Source organism: Pteropus medius, unplaced genomic scaffold, assembly GCF_902729225.1.
Source record: "Pteropus medius unplaced genomic scaffold, Ma_sr-lr_union100, whole genome shotgun sequence".
Classification (NCBI taxonomy): Eukaryota; Metazoa; Chordata; class Mammalia; order Chiroptera; family Pteropodidae; genus Pteropus; species Pteropus medius.
Genome location: NW_024346503.1, coordinates 173,610 through 189,363, shown reverse-complemented (window position 1 = coordinate 189,363; position 15,754 = coordinate 173,610). Strand labels below are relative to the sequence as shown.

Sequence of the window (15,754 nt, the reverse complement as noted above, 5' to 3'; positions counted from 1 at the left end):
AGCTTGCATCAGAACCACCTAGGAGGTCTGTAAAAACACACATTTCTATTTCAGTAAGCCTGGGGTGGGGCTAATAATTTGCATTTCTCATCACTTCTCAGGTGATGCCCCTGCTGGTGGTCCCGGACGACACCCTGGGGGGTGAGAGTTCCCAAGTATTCTCCCTCCCCATGAGTTTGGCAGGCGAACTGTGAGGTTCCGGTTTTCTCCAAGGATCCAGTAAGCCCAGAGGAGTGGAAAGAATATGTTCCATCCCACTCAGTTTTGCAGGTGTCTCCTTTCAAACCTACACATGTGATTTAGCAAGGGGATTTTACCAGATCTGCCAAGAATGAGAAGTCCTGAGGGAAAAGTGATCACATTTTGGTGGGGATATTTTCCACATCAAAACCATTCCCATTTTCTTGAGGTAGGAATTCAACAAAGAAATCAGACTTTCTTGGTTGATCTCAGGTTCAACTGTCCTTCACCATCTAAACGAAGGATCAATGAACATATATATTTACTGAATGTCTCTTATGCCCAAAGTATTTTTATATACAGTATCTCATGAACCCTCCCCACATCCTGAAGGTTGGTACATTATATTCATCAGATCGAGAGTCACATAGCTAAAAAGTGGACTTGGATTCCTCATCCTCCCCCTCCGTTTATCGTGGATTCTCGGCCTTCCTTATCAAGAAGAAAAAGAGACCGGGATAGGAAAAAAAAAAAAAAAAAAAAAGATATAGCAGATTCCCAGTACATCTGTATGACTGACTGCAGAAATGATGAACATGTTTCCCTCGGGTGTCCTCCATAAAATAACCAACATATGGTCCAAAATGAACTGACAGTAAGTAAAAAATAATGTATTCCAAATTTAAGTCTTTGCACAGCACTATGGCATGATGGTGTAAGGGAAATGTGGCTGCTCACCATCCATTTTCATTTTCTGCTTTAATAAGAATACCATCATTCTACTTAGAGAATCAATATGCTCAGCTAAGAACAGTATTTCTGCACTTCCCTAGTAGCAAGAAATGACCACGTGAATGAATTCTGGCCAATGATATGCAAGGATGTGACTTCTGAGAGAGCTCTTTTAAAGCATGCCAAGCAGTTGGCAAAGGCTGTTTTCGCCCATTCCCCCATCTTCCTGCTTCCTGCCTAGAATGTAAACACAATATCTGGAGCTCCGGAAGCCATCCTGTACCATGAAGTAACCTCAAGAATGGAAGTTTTTGATTATATTATGAAGTCACTATACCAGCCCTGAATTGCCTATGTCTGAATTTTTTTTTAACCAATGAGAGAAATACACTATTTCTTTATTTATAGTCTCAGTCACTAGGAAGTGAATGCAATTCTTAAATGATATGGCAGTGGTTCTCAGATGTTTGCATATTCCAGAATCATTCGAGGCCATTACTGAACATTATTCCTATTTCCGTCCCTCTGGGTCTGAAAAGGAGCCCAGATTCTGCATGCTTAATGAATACCTCACATGACACCAGGAGAAACACTGCTTTAAGGGGAAGGTAAACATGACTCCACAAAATTTAAAGGTAAAAACTCCTGGAATGTAATCTCCAATGTGGGCTGACACCTTTAGAAGGTTTTATAAAAGCCCATCTTAACCCAGACACTAACTAGAAGACTGGGTTTTTATTTCACATGCTCCCTCTCCTGCAGTCTGAGAAATTTGGAACCTTGGTTAATCTCCTTCAATTTAGGGAGGCAATATCTAGAATACGCTTGAGGTCTCAGAAGGCAGGTACTCCAGAGAAAGGAGGGATGCTGCCTGAATTTGTGGCACGTGGTAGCTTTTATGAAAAGTGCACATTAGTTTCCAAATGAGGACCTAGAGAACAATTGGGTAGCATTACAGCTATGAGCGAGTGGCGACGAGAAGCTTTGGAGAGCCCATTTGTTCCTTTTCCCCCTACTTGCCAGAATTTAATTCCCTAGGCAATAGGAGAAAAGTGCTGTTAAGTGTATCTAAGAGGTAAAATTATACAGAGTTTGGCTCCTTTCTGTTTCTCTTGGAGACCCTCATTATAATTTTAATTGGTTTACTCAGGAAGTAATTTAGGAAATAATAGTCTAAAACCTAATGCCTAAACAATGTCTCTATCATGCTTAAACTCCCACAGGTTTCGGATCAAAAATCAGAAATAAAAGCTCAGTTGGGGTATTTTCAAAGAGGAGTATTTTAGACTCCACCCCTCCTTTTTTTCTCTCATCCAATGTCTAAGTCAACAGCAAATCACGTCAGATATACGTTCAAAACATATCCAGAATCCAGTTACTTCCCCCGCCCCTTCAACAACCCATCTCAAGCACGACTAAGTGCTCCTGGAATTACTGCCATAGCTGCATCTGGACTCAGGCTTTCACGTTTGTGTCCCCAGAGCTAATTCTCTATTTGGCAGCAGGAACAACCCTATTTCAATATAAATCAGGTCATGTCACTGTTTTCCTATACCCCTCTGCTTCAAAGCCGAAGTCCTTACTATAGGATCATGATCTTGCCTCTTTAAGATCTGGTTGATCATATCACTATATTCCTCTTGTTCAGTTCTGCTCACAATAGCTTCCTTGTGTTCCTCTCACCTCAGAGCCTTTAAACTAGCCATTTCCTTTATTGGGAACATTCTTCTCCCAGATATTTACATAATGCCCATCTTCACTTATTCCAGTCTTTGCTTAAAGGTCACCTTATTGTAGAGGTCCTCCTTACCTTAAATAAATCAGCACCCCCATCTCTTACTCTCTAGATCAGCCCTCTCAATCAGGGGATACTATTAGTCCCCAAAGGATATCTGGCAATGTCTGTAGACATTTTTGGTTGCCACAACTGGCACTGTGTGTGTGCGTGTGTGTGTGTGTGTGTGTGCATGCGCTACTGGCACATAGTGGGTCAAGGCCAGGGATGCTGCTAAACCTCTTACAATGTATAGGACAGCTTCCACAGTAAATGATCTAGATCAAAATGCCAATAGTACTAAAGTGGATAAATCCTTAACCTGCTTTTCTTCAAAGAACTTAATGCTGATGGATTACTCACTCGTTAATTCTCTCTCTCTTCCCTCTAAAATGTGAATGCCTGAGACTTTGTTCACTATATAGCCGAGAAGAGGGTCTAGCACGTAGTAGGTGCTCAGCAAATGTTTGCTGAGTGAATGTGTACTATATTTAAATCGCATTTTTCTTACTTTTTGGCTTATCAAAAGATTTGGACATAGTTATGAAGTAAGAGAATACATAGGTGAGGTTTCAGGAGAAATCTGAGTAAAACTCACTGAGCTTCCTTTTCATTCCATCAAAATTCTTGCTTTTTCAGCAAAGATTACTGGTGTAGGGTAGATGGAAGAGATGCTAAGAGGAAGATGAACAGAATAACTGTCAGTGTACTTTTTCTTTAAGAGGAAGGAACAAAAAACAACACTCATTGGTATTTGAAGCCAGAGAATTTCTTTCAAGTTGAGTCAACTTCGTTCGAACAAATTGGAAGAAAATAATCGCCTTACATCCTAAGCAGGTACTATAATTCAAAATGTGAGTTGTTTTGCTCCTATGCCTGCTCTTTCTCACATGCTTACTCTCTTTCCAAACCTTTTAGTTTTTAAATTTTTAAATTTAGAATATTAAAGCTCAATAATTAGCTAGAAAATACTTTCCATTTAGTTTGGAGCATTATCTGACAGTTATTTATTTTATCCTATCTTAAAGAAAAGGTCCTGGAAACAGAAGAACTTGGAGTTTAAACACTTTTCCTTTAAGCTACAATTACATAAAGACTCCCCCGCCCCAATTTTACCAAAACACTCTTTGCAGAATGTCTGCACATTTGCATATATACCCTACTAAAAATTCCCCAACATTTGCTTACTTATTTTGGTAACAGTTTCAATATTGCTGTTAGACAAAGTACACACATACATATGTATGACTAAAGCAGGATGGCAGTTTCCTACAGTGGTTAAGTGTTTGGACTCTGGTGTCACAATGTTTAGGTCTGAATACTGGATTGAACACTTACCATCTTACATAGCTGATCATGTTATTTATTTTTTTATAGAGTCAATAACTCCATCTGTAAAATGGGGGCAACAATATTTACCCTGAAGCAATGTTATGAGGCTCAGATGATATGTAACTAGCACAGAGACAGGTACACACTGAAGGCTGTATATTTCTTGCTTTCGAGAAACTGAATGCCTAAGTCATAAATGTCTATGCTATGTCCTCAATTGTGCCCCTCTCCCCTACAAATTCATATGTTGTAGTGTGCCTGTAATGTGCCTGTATTTGAAGACAGAAGTTTTAAGGAGGTAATTGAGGTTACACAAGGTCATAAGGGTGGGGCTGTAATCAGAAAGGACTGCAGTCCTCATAAGAAGAAACACCAGAATGTGCATGCACAGAGGAAAGATCATGTGAAAATCCAGCAAGAAGGTCACTGTCTGCAAGCCAAAGAGAGAGTCCTCACCAGAAACCAAGCCTGCTGGCATCTTAATCTTGGACTTCCAGCCTCCAGAACTGTGAAGAAATAAATTTCTATTGTTTCAGCCACGCAGTCTGTGGTATTCTGTTACGGCAGCCAGAGCAGACTAAAACAGCCTACTATGTGCAAGGAACTCTTGAGTGCTTGTGGGGAAAGGTCATACATATAAATAAGAAACTATTTTTATTTGAGCATAAATGCCATGAACACTATTGACATTTTGAGATCATTCTTTATTGTGGAAGTTGTCCTATGCATTGTAGAAGGTTTAGCACCATCCCTGCCTTGACCCATTATACATCAATAACACATATGCACACACACACGCACCCAGTTGTGACAATCAAAAATGTCTCCAAGTTATATTTCAGTAGAGTATATAAGATAAGTAGGCAAATGACTATAACGCAAAGTTAAAATAATGCAAAAGCTATTGGAGGCAGACAAAAACACTACCGAGTTTCAAAAAACAATAAATTCCTAAATCTGTAGCATTTGACAATTTCCATGGTGTACCATTATACAGCATACCATTACACAGTAGTTCCACCATATAGAATAGATGAAATAACCTCAAGAGCACAGATAATAGTGAAATATTGGAAAGTAATTATGAAGTCATGAGTTTTGATTATTTATTACCTTTCTTTTTAATATAATTTAATTATAAGTTTGCATAATTAAGTTTTAAAAATGGCTATTTAATAACGGGCTTACCAAATTCTTGAAAACTGACCAACTGGATCTTGTGATACTGCATAAACCAGTTCCTGCGCATCGCTGACAGAAACTTATATAATCAGTTTCTTTGGCAAATCCTCTTTAAAAGGGTGAAAATAGAAGAGCTGTAAACACAGAAAGACTATTGCAAAAGGTATGATGACAACTATCTGTTGTCTATTCTATCTCTGATGGTTCTAGCAAATAGCACATGAAGCCAAGTTATCTACCTCAGCTGACATATACTTCAAAATATTTACAGTTCTCAGTCTCCTAGTCTTTTCCATATCTCTTCCCTCTCACCAGAATTTTACCCTTTCTTTATATATCTTTTTCCTTTGCTCCCTTCTTGTTTCCTTTTTAAATCCCTAGGCCTAAAACAGAACAGAGAAACATTCAGTCATTTATGTATTGGCAGGTGTTTTGTTTTCTCTTCTAAAGTCGAAAAGGATGTGAATTGAACATATTGTAGGTCTCCATGAAGAGGAAATATACCAAAAAACCCCACCTCTACCTCAAATCTTAATAAACTCTTCTTTTTTTAAGCTAGCAAATGACTGGCTAATTGTGTTCTCATAGATCAGTGATTCTAACTTAAAAATGAAAAAAGATTCTCCACTTCTAGGATAGCTACTCAAACATCAACTATGTTAATATTTGCCTGCAGTGTAGGAGAAAGAAGCTGCATTTGATGTTTAATGTTTGAGTCTTGAAAAATGCTAAGTCTACAACTTTGGCCAACTTATCTAATTTCTCTGGGCTTCAATGTCCTCATCTCTAAGACTCGAGTAATTGCACTAGAGTAACTCATCACATAGGGTTTCAAGGATTAAAGGTGATAACAGAATGAAAATATACTTTATATTGATTGTAAGCCTGTATATAATAATCCTTGAAACATAGGGTTTCAAGGATTAAAGGTGATAACAGAATGAAAATATACTGTTGATTGTAAGCCTGTATATAATGGTCAGATTAGTATTATAACTGAAAATAACAACAATATTGGAGATTAGAATTGTATTGGGCTGCTAGTAATAATATAAGTATAGTGGTCTAGGGTTGATACAGCATTTTGTAAAAACCATCAAGCATCGAGGGTCTTTCTATCATTTCCACTATCCTAAGTGTTCGGGGGCATTTATGCTCAAAAATCACAAAATGGCTGCTGGAACTCCAGCCATCATGTTCATATTCCAGGCAAGAACATAGGTAAGAGCAAGGGGCAAAAGACCTATCTTTCAGTTGGAGATTTCCTGCAAGTACTATCTTCTGTTTATATCCCCTTGGCTAGACCTAGTTCCAAGAGAAGCTGAAAAATATAATCCTTAGTTGAGCATATCACTGTCTAAAATAAAATCAGATTTTATCAATAAGAAAGGGGAGACTCTAATATTGGGCAGATACCTGGAAATCTGTGTCTCCAAGAAATATCTGAGTTTGGGTTACTTCTTTCCTAGGTGGACTCTTTAGGAATTTCCTATGTGGTATCTTTCCTGTGTGGTGGATCATTGCTTTGATTCTGTACTTCACACACAACATACCTAGTCCATTTCTCCCCTCTATTATTAGTAAGTACAGATTCACAACATTATATAAAACCCTTCTGAAGGAAGTTTAGAAAGCAGCAACAGAAGAAATCTTAGGACAAATTCAACTCTTTACCTGTCCAAAGAGATGCATAATGACAGATATCCCTGATCCCAAGAATTCTTTATTTTTAAAAAATTTTTAAAGCCTACAGCTACAGCATCCGGTATTCTCGGTGGTCTCCCATCCAAGTACTAACCAGGCCCAACTCTGCTTAGCTTCCGAGATCAGATGATATCGGGCATGTTCAGGGTGGCATCGCTGTAGACTTAAAAATTCTTTATTGAATAGTCTGGAGCTTGCTAATCACAGGACATTATTGGAAACTCGTTTTAAAATACAGGTGATCTTTGTTTGGAATCAGTTCATTTAAGGCAGTTTCATTTCTGCACATTAAAATAACTGAAAGTATGAACCCATGGAAAAGTATAAAACCTGAGGAGTTCACTTATATATAATGAAGTAAATATTTCTGACCACTATGGCTACTTTCAGCCTGAGTTACACTTTCTGCCCCATGAAGTTTCAAATGTATCATGGACATAACTGCGAGAATTTAGTCTTCCCTGTTCTAAGAGGCCAAAAGATCGGTGAGGGCAATACTGCAGGTTCAAGGTTAGATGTGGCTCTAAACCTCATACATTATTCCATTCCAGAGAAACTGACAGGAAGGTTTAGGTAAGACGAGCTCAATTATGCCACAGAAACAAACACCACCAAAATACCATAGCTTTGCACCACAGTTGTTTGTTATTTTAAAAAATTAAATTTTCTTATTGAGGTAAAACATACATAAGGTTTGCCGTTTTAATCAGTTGAAAGTGTAGAATTTAGTGACATTAATTACATTCACAATGTTGTACAACCATCGCCACTATCTTTTTCCAAAACTTTGAAATCATTTTAAACAGATACTCTCCATCCATTAAAAAATAATTCCTCATTTCTCCCTCCTCCCAGCCTCTGCTAACCTCTAATCTATTTTCTATCTCTACGAATTTACCTAGTTTAGATATTTCATCTAAGTGGAATAGTATGATTTTCTCCTTTTTGTATCTGACTTATTTCACTTAGCATAATGTTGTTAAGGTTCATTCATGTCGCAGCATCTGTCAGAACTTCATTACTTTTATAGCCGAATAATGCTCCGTTGCATGAATATTACCACATTTTGTTTATCTGTTTGTCTACTGATGGAACTTGGGTTGTTTTACTCTTTTCACTATTTGTAAGTAATGCTTCAGTGAGCATTGGTATACAAGTATCTGTTTGAATTTCTGCTTTCAGTTCTTTTGGGTATATAGCTAGGAGCAAAATTGCTGGATATAGTAAATCTATGTTTACCTTTTTGAGAAACTGTTAAACTGTTCTCCACAGTGGCTGCAGTGTTTTACCGTCCCACCGTTAATGTACATGTATGAGGGTTCCGATTTCTTCATATCCTTGCCCATACTTGTTATTTAAAAAAATGTCTATTCATGTTGGTTTTTATTTTGTTGTTGAGTTGTAGGAGTTCTTTATATATCCTGGGCATTAAATCCTTATTCACACCGCAGTTTTATTTCTCACTCACACTACATGTCTGATAGAGGTAGGCAGAGACCCAGTGATGGAGATTCCACATTAGTATATGTACTTCCATATCAGCAGAGAAAAGGAAGATTGGAATTGAACACTGGCAATGAAACACTTTTACCTGGATGTAATGCATGTGACTTCTGCATACATTTCATTTGTAATGCAAGTCACATGGCCATGCTTAATTTACATGGGGGTGAGAAAGTATATGCAGCCCCCGCCCCCCCCCACCCTGTCTCATACACACACACCGTGCCTAGAAGAAGAGAAAGCCGATCATTTGTAAATATTTTTAATCTCTGCCACGGCAGGAAAAGAATGGAGTGACGTGTGTGGAATAGATTACCTTTTGGAAAGAGAAATACAGATGATTCTCATTATTCATGGTAGATATGTTTTGTAAAGTCACAGTGAACACTGAATTAGTGAATACAGAACTATTGCTCCTAGGGGACACACAGGGATAGGTTCCTGCCAGCCTCTGGTCACAATATTTTTGTCAATGGCTCAATCCATGCCCTTGTTTTATATGTGTTTCTGTTTAAGGACACCTTACTTAATATATTCATTAACATCGAATTCAGAGTCAACAGCACTATTAACTCGTGGTGACAAAAGATTAACACACATATTTTCTCCATAAGGCATCCCAAAGGCTTCCTGCCCTTAGGAACACTACTAGGCAGCACTTCAGCTTCAGTACTAAGCTCGGGGGCCATTTTAAAGAATGAAATCAACAAAAAGCACAAATGCCAAAAAACGTGGTACTAAACAGAGGAAAAAAGTACACTTGCTTATTGTATGAGAGCTGAAACGACCTCAGCTGGCAACGTGCAGGTGGGGCGATTCAAAATTTTGCCCCCTTTACACACTTGAGAATGAATGCGAAAGCACTGCAAGTATTGATTTTGGGGTTACAAACAAATTTTGACAGGTGAAATTGCTAACACTTGAATCCAAGAATAATGAGAATCGCCTAGATTATAATCTATTTAACTTGCTCAGGAGTAAAGGGCTGAGCTAGGATTGACATTTAGGTCTGATCTCAAAGCTCTTGCTCTTCCCACTTTACCCCACTGTCTCCGTAAACCAGTCATAGAATTACCTCTGCCCTGAGTATTTTATGAATCAATGACCAATATAGTTACAGTTCATTCTGTGATTTCTGTTAAAACCTCGAATAATAAACAGGCTAGAGAGGCTGCTTAATCATGAAAGCCACATGGACCAGTTGGAATTCCAAAGAAGGCAGAAATCAACTGTGTTGTATGGAAGCATGGGCGCTTTGAATGTTATGTGCATATGTTGTGCAGTAAGGGTCACGAGAACAGACTCAGGCTTGACAAATTTTTTTCTTTGAGGTCTATGTAAGAGAAGTTAATGTGCTCAGGTTCACCCCCAAGAAAAACCATGTGGTCCTTGAAGAAATGTTTCAATTCCTGAGACTTTCAAAATGTTTTAAATTTTTATTTTACTTCAGGTATTTATTTACATTTTTGGTAAAATACAGATAACATAAAATTTACCGCTTTAAGCATTTTTAAGCGGCATTAAGTTCATTATTGGGCAACCATCACCACCATCCAGAAATCTTTTATCTTCCCAAACTAAAACTCCATACCCATTAAACACTAACTTCCCATTCCCCACCCCTGCCCCCCCAGCAACCACCATTCTCTTCTTGTTTTGAGGAATTTGACTAGTTGAGAGTGATTTTTATTACATGTTGGGACCAAATGTTCTTCTGTGGTAACACTTCTCTGAAATTATGGTGAAAATCAGTGGGAGAAAAAAATGAGTCAGACAATATATCTTCACTTACACTTAAGTCCTATTATAAGCAACTTTCCTTCTGTTTTTCATAAGACAGAGATTGCATGGGGAGACTCTGGCCCCAGCCATTAAGACTCTATAACAGTGAGAATTGGGAACTCAGTTATTTGGAGTATTTATATAGCACCTCTTCCTACCTAATGGCGGAATTTTCTGATTACTTTTGGAGCGGCATGAGAAGCACAACCAAATGTATTAGTCAATAACTGCAAGAGAAGAGAACTCATGATCCACGAACTGGGTTCAGACCCAAACAGGCAGTTGTGGCAGGTCTCTTTGGCATCTGGACATTTCTCACATCAAGTTTAAAACAATGCTTATCCATATGTGATCACAGTCTCATCCAAAAAACAGTAGATGTTATTAGTGCTAAGCTAGTGATAATGCCCAGTTGTAGTTAGCAGCCTTTAATCTTGGTCTCCTGTTATAATTATCTCCTCTCCCTTTGTTGCCTAGAGTGTTCCTTATCCATATTTTATATTTTCTACTGAAAGCTCCTCTAAACCTTTTTTGGGAATACACAAGAAATGAAAAAAAAAAAAACAGTCTTAATTTTACACATACATTTTTAGGAAATAGTAATGGGGCATTTCAGAATCAGTTCTTATCTAAATTAAATGAAGGGAGCAAAGATGTAAAAATAAAAGACATGAAATGATCCTAAAATTATTACTATTGATATGATTTTGCTTTAAAGAGAAACTATCCAAAATTATATTTTACTGAGACTAGAGAAAATCTGAACTCAAAGTCAAGTAAGGTGGCTCAGAAGTATGCTGAAATGCAGACTATTCAAGATGGCAGGAAAACTCTTTCATAAGTAATCTAATAAATGGAACTAAAAGGTATATCACATAAGGTCTCTATCATATTTAGAAGGAAGACAGAGACACTGAATAACTGGATATTTGTTAAAAATGGATAAATGTGGGAGGCAAGGTACTAAGTACAGCAAGTGCAAAGGCCCTGAGGTTGGAAGAAGCTTGGGATATTTGAAAGGGGCAAGGGATCCAGTGTGGCTGGATGTTAAGAATTGGCAGTAGCCACTACAAGAATAGAAACATATTTTATAGCTTTCCAGCAAGTAACAGAAAATGAAGGAAACTGGAAAAACTTCATTAAAAATAATAGTCAAGAAAATAGAAAACAGCAGAGAAAAGATGGCAAACATAAAACAGAAAGAAGTGGCAGTAATAATTATCTAAGTTATCATAATAAATGTAAATATATTGTACCCATCAATTAAAAGATAGATTATCAGTTTGGATTAAAAAGAAAAACACAATATCAATCACATGCTGCTTTCCACGAGAAAAGGTTGAAATGAAAGAATGGAAAAGTATATCTATCAATCAACACCAAAAAAACCCAAACAATCTAATTCAAAAATGTCCAAAAGACCTGAGTAGGCATATCTCCAAAGAGGACATATAGAAACCAATAGAAATATGAAAAGATTCTCAATGTTACTAACCATTGGAGAAATGTAAATCAAAACCACAATGAGATATCACCTCATGACTCTCAGAATGGCTATCATCAGTAAATTAGCGAGCAACAAGTATTGGCAAGGATGTGGAGAAAAGGGAACCCTTATGCACTGTTGGTGGGACTGCAAATTGGTACAGCCACCATGGAAAACAGTTTGGGGGTTCCTCAAATAATTAAAAATTGAACTATCTTATGACTCAGGAATTGCACTTCTGGGTATTTATCCAAAGAAATCCAACACACTAATTCAAAAAGACATATGCAACCCTATGTTCACTGCAGCACTATTTATAATAGCCAAGAAATGGAAAGAACCTAAGCGCCCATCAATAGATGACTGGATAAAGAAGTTGTGGTATATATACACAATGGAATACTACTCAACCATAAAAAAAATGAAATTTACCATTTGTAACAATATGGATGGCCCTAGAGGGTATTATGCTAAGTGAAATAAGCCAGAAAGAGAAAGGCAAATACTATTTAATTTCATTTAAATGTAGAATCTAAAAAACAAAATAAATGAATAAACAAAATGAAAACGGACTCATAGATACAGAAAACAAACTGGTGATTACCAGATGGAAGGGAGGGTTGGGGGGCTGCATGAAAAATGTGATGGGATTAAGAAGTACAAATTGATAGTTACAAAACAGTCATGGGGATGTGATGTACAGCACAGGGAACACAGTCAATAATATTATAATAACTATGTATAGTGCCAGGTGGGTACTAGACTAATCAGGGGGATCACTTCATAAATTATATAAATGTCTAACCACTATGCTGTACACCTGAAACTAATATAAAATAATACTGAACAGTAACTCTGAAAAAGAATGGAAAAGTACAATTTTGCATTTACTCGCCAAAAGAAAGCTGGTCTGCAATGTTAATATTGTACAAAAAAGAATTTAAATATAATTAGGAAAGATAAAAAGGGATGTTACAATTAATAGATCCTTGGTCATTTCAAAATTATTAGTGATACAATTTGTTGATCACTTTCAAATAGCCATCGGTTCTCTACTTATATTCCTGGAAAATACTATTAATGCAGCTTTTTGTAGTTCATAAACTTTTTAAGAACTACAAAAATGATTTTCATGTTAAAGTAAGTTAAATGCAAAAAAACCCCCAAAACATAAGAAGGGATGTCACAAAATAATGAATGAAAAACACTGTGTAAAAAATATAATGCAATCAAAAACTTGAAGGTGACTAAGAATAAAGCCTCAAAATATATAAAGCAAAGACAGAAATAGAAGGAGAAACAAATTTATAAACACAATGGGAGGTTTTAAGATTCCTCTCTGAGGTATTGATAGGTCGAAGAGACAAAAATTATGAAGGCTATAGAGTTTATTAATAGTAATTATTATTCATTAACTTTATCACCTTTCTTCTAATAATTTGGAAACATTACCTGTTTATTCTTACTTTATTCTAGGAAGAAAAGATTTCACATGCTTATTTTCCAAACAGTAAACTTGGTCAAGGTCACTTAGATATATTACTTTTTAAAAATGAACTTTTTTCTGATCCGTAACTGTTTCTGGACTTGAATGTCACCTTTTCTATGTATTCTCCTGACCTATAGTCCTTGGGTGTTTCCCTCAGATGTTGAAAGGGAAAGAGTGGGGAAGTAAATTAACTCTGCTCCCTAAATTCTGGCTTTATGGGACAATACTCAAGTCACAACTTTTTCTGAGATTTTCTTAAATAGCAAATGCAAGGTTTAGGTTCAATAAAATGTTTGCAGTCTAGTTTCTATAGTTCTTCTCCCTTTCCCTCCAAATCTCTGAACAAGAGCTTCTGACTTTGATCTCAGTTTTGCTTTCCCAGATGGGTCTAAGAAAAGTGTTTTTACACTTACTGGCCTTTCCAATTGGTAATTATAGTTAATATTTCCTGATATGCCAGGCATTGTATTAGTTTCCCTACGAGGCAGGAACCATTACTATCTTCATTTTACAGAAGAGAAAGAATGACTTCACCGAGGTAAAATAACTTGCTCTAATCATAAATACAGTCAGAGAATGGCAGAGATGGACCGGGTCCCAGGTGTGTTTGGTACCACAGCTATGGCTTTTAACTACTATGCTTGGGAAAGACCACTCATGACCATATTTCAGCAGAGCAGTTTCTCAGGCCATTTGCCCCATCCAGATGAATTTCTGACCATCCATACGGCAAGAGAGTCTAGGAGAAGATGGGTGCTTCAAAACCACGCATAAGCACAAGCTCCAATTTATCCACATAGTTTGACTTGACCTTCATCTTCAAACAACATGAACAGAGTTGCGAAGCAGTAGGCAAAATCAGTTGGCTAGTGTGTCAATTCCTTTCCCTGTCTGCCTCTCTATCCAAGGCTATGATGGTTGTAATGATTTGGAAAAATTATGGAGAAGGAATAAGAACGAAAAAGGGCCCAAGAAGTTCAGAATCTTGACCCACGAAATCAGAAAAATCATAATCCACCTTCTTCCATGCACCAATCACTTGATGCCAGTGAGGATGAAGGCCTCACCTCTTTTCCTAACATGCTTTGTCGAGAGTCAGAAAGGAGGCTTCCCAGAACCTCAGGACTGCAGGGAGGAAATGAATAGTCATCACTGAGCTAGGCTAGTTAATGTTGACAGTTCCTTCTTCGTTGCTGCTAGATTTTTTGGTACCTTTTTGGAAATTAGAAAGACACCCTCCCAACCAAAAATTAGAAAAAGCAAGCCCCCAGTGTTGGAAGACAGGTAAACTATATGGTGTCTTATATTAAACAAAACATACGTGCCCTTTTGGGAAGCATCAGAGCCCAGGTAGAACAGCAGCCCCCAACCACCTCCTTGGCCAGGCACCTTTGTGCAATGCACAAACCTTACAACTCTATGTGGCAGCCCGGATCCTTTTCCAAGCTGAGAGCCTATGAATTTATCTTTTTCGGTTCAGGAAATGCAGGTTCAGAGATTGCTTGGATAATTAGCTTTCCTTTGCAAGATCTGATCACTGAGTTTCAATCTGTCTTTCTAACTGCCATAGCAATAACAACTATCATCACTATTTATCGAGTGCCAACTACATATCAGGCACTGTCCTAGGGAATTAACAGAGATGAAAGAACGAGCCAGTCTGTGGAAACGGTTTTGTAGTGCCATCCATCTGGATGTTGATGGGTTTCTGTCCCAAATCTCTTTTTTATTATGCATAATTAATACTGAGCAATTCGTTTTTAGCAGTGTTTGGCCAAAAGGCTCAGTAACTTCCTGAGGCAACCACAGAATCTTAGGAAGGCTCGACCATTGACATGGGAGGATGCTTGCCTTCTTGTTTACTAAAGAGCAACTTTATTCATCCATTCATTCAATCACTTTACTGAGGTATTCGAAATATAATAAACCACACATATTCAAAGTATACAATTTAACAAGTTTTAACATACATGTGCAGTACTTACAAAACCATCGATATAATCAAGATAGTAAAAACACTTATTACCTTCAAGTGTCCTCTGTCCTTTTGTCACTCCTCCCTTCCACTCCTGTCCACCTTCCCTACCCCCAAGTAACAACCAATGTGCTTTCTATCGCTATAGATTAGTTTACATTTTCTGGAGTTTCATATAAATAGAATCTTACAGTTTACATTTTTTGGGGGGTCTGCCTTCTTTCATTCAGATTAATGATTTTAAGATTCATTCATGTTGTAAATATCAAGAGTTCATTCCTTTTTATTGCAGAGTAGTAATCTATTATATGGATATAACACAATTTGTTTATCCATTCATCTATTGATAGATATTTGGGTTGTTTCCAAATTTCTGGCTATTAAAAAAACTAAAAGCTGCCATTTTTAAAGCCCCAGGTTTAAGGCATTGTCTTATTTAATCCTTACAACCACACTGTAGTTAGGCGATAACATTCTTATTTTTCAAATGATGAAATGAAAGTTCACAGAGGATTAACTAGGCCAATATTCGAGAGTAGCACAGCTAAAATTTGAACATAGAGCTAGTTAGTGTCAAAGCTTACACTCTTGAACACCATGTGCTCAGAAGGATAG

General features: G+C 37.3%; 1 protein-coding gene and 1 pseudogene across 5 annotated transcripts in view; both read right to left on the bottom strand.

Moving 5' to 3' along the window:
• PRICKLE2 (prickle planar cell polarity protein 2) overlaps nt 1–15,754 on the bottom strand; it is a 150,502-nt gene that overhangs the window by 56,990 nt on the left and 77,758 nt on the right. The window lies entirely within an intron of this gene.
• On the bottom strand, nt 6,951–7,068 carry LOC120613153 (uncharacterized; annotated as a pseudogene).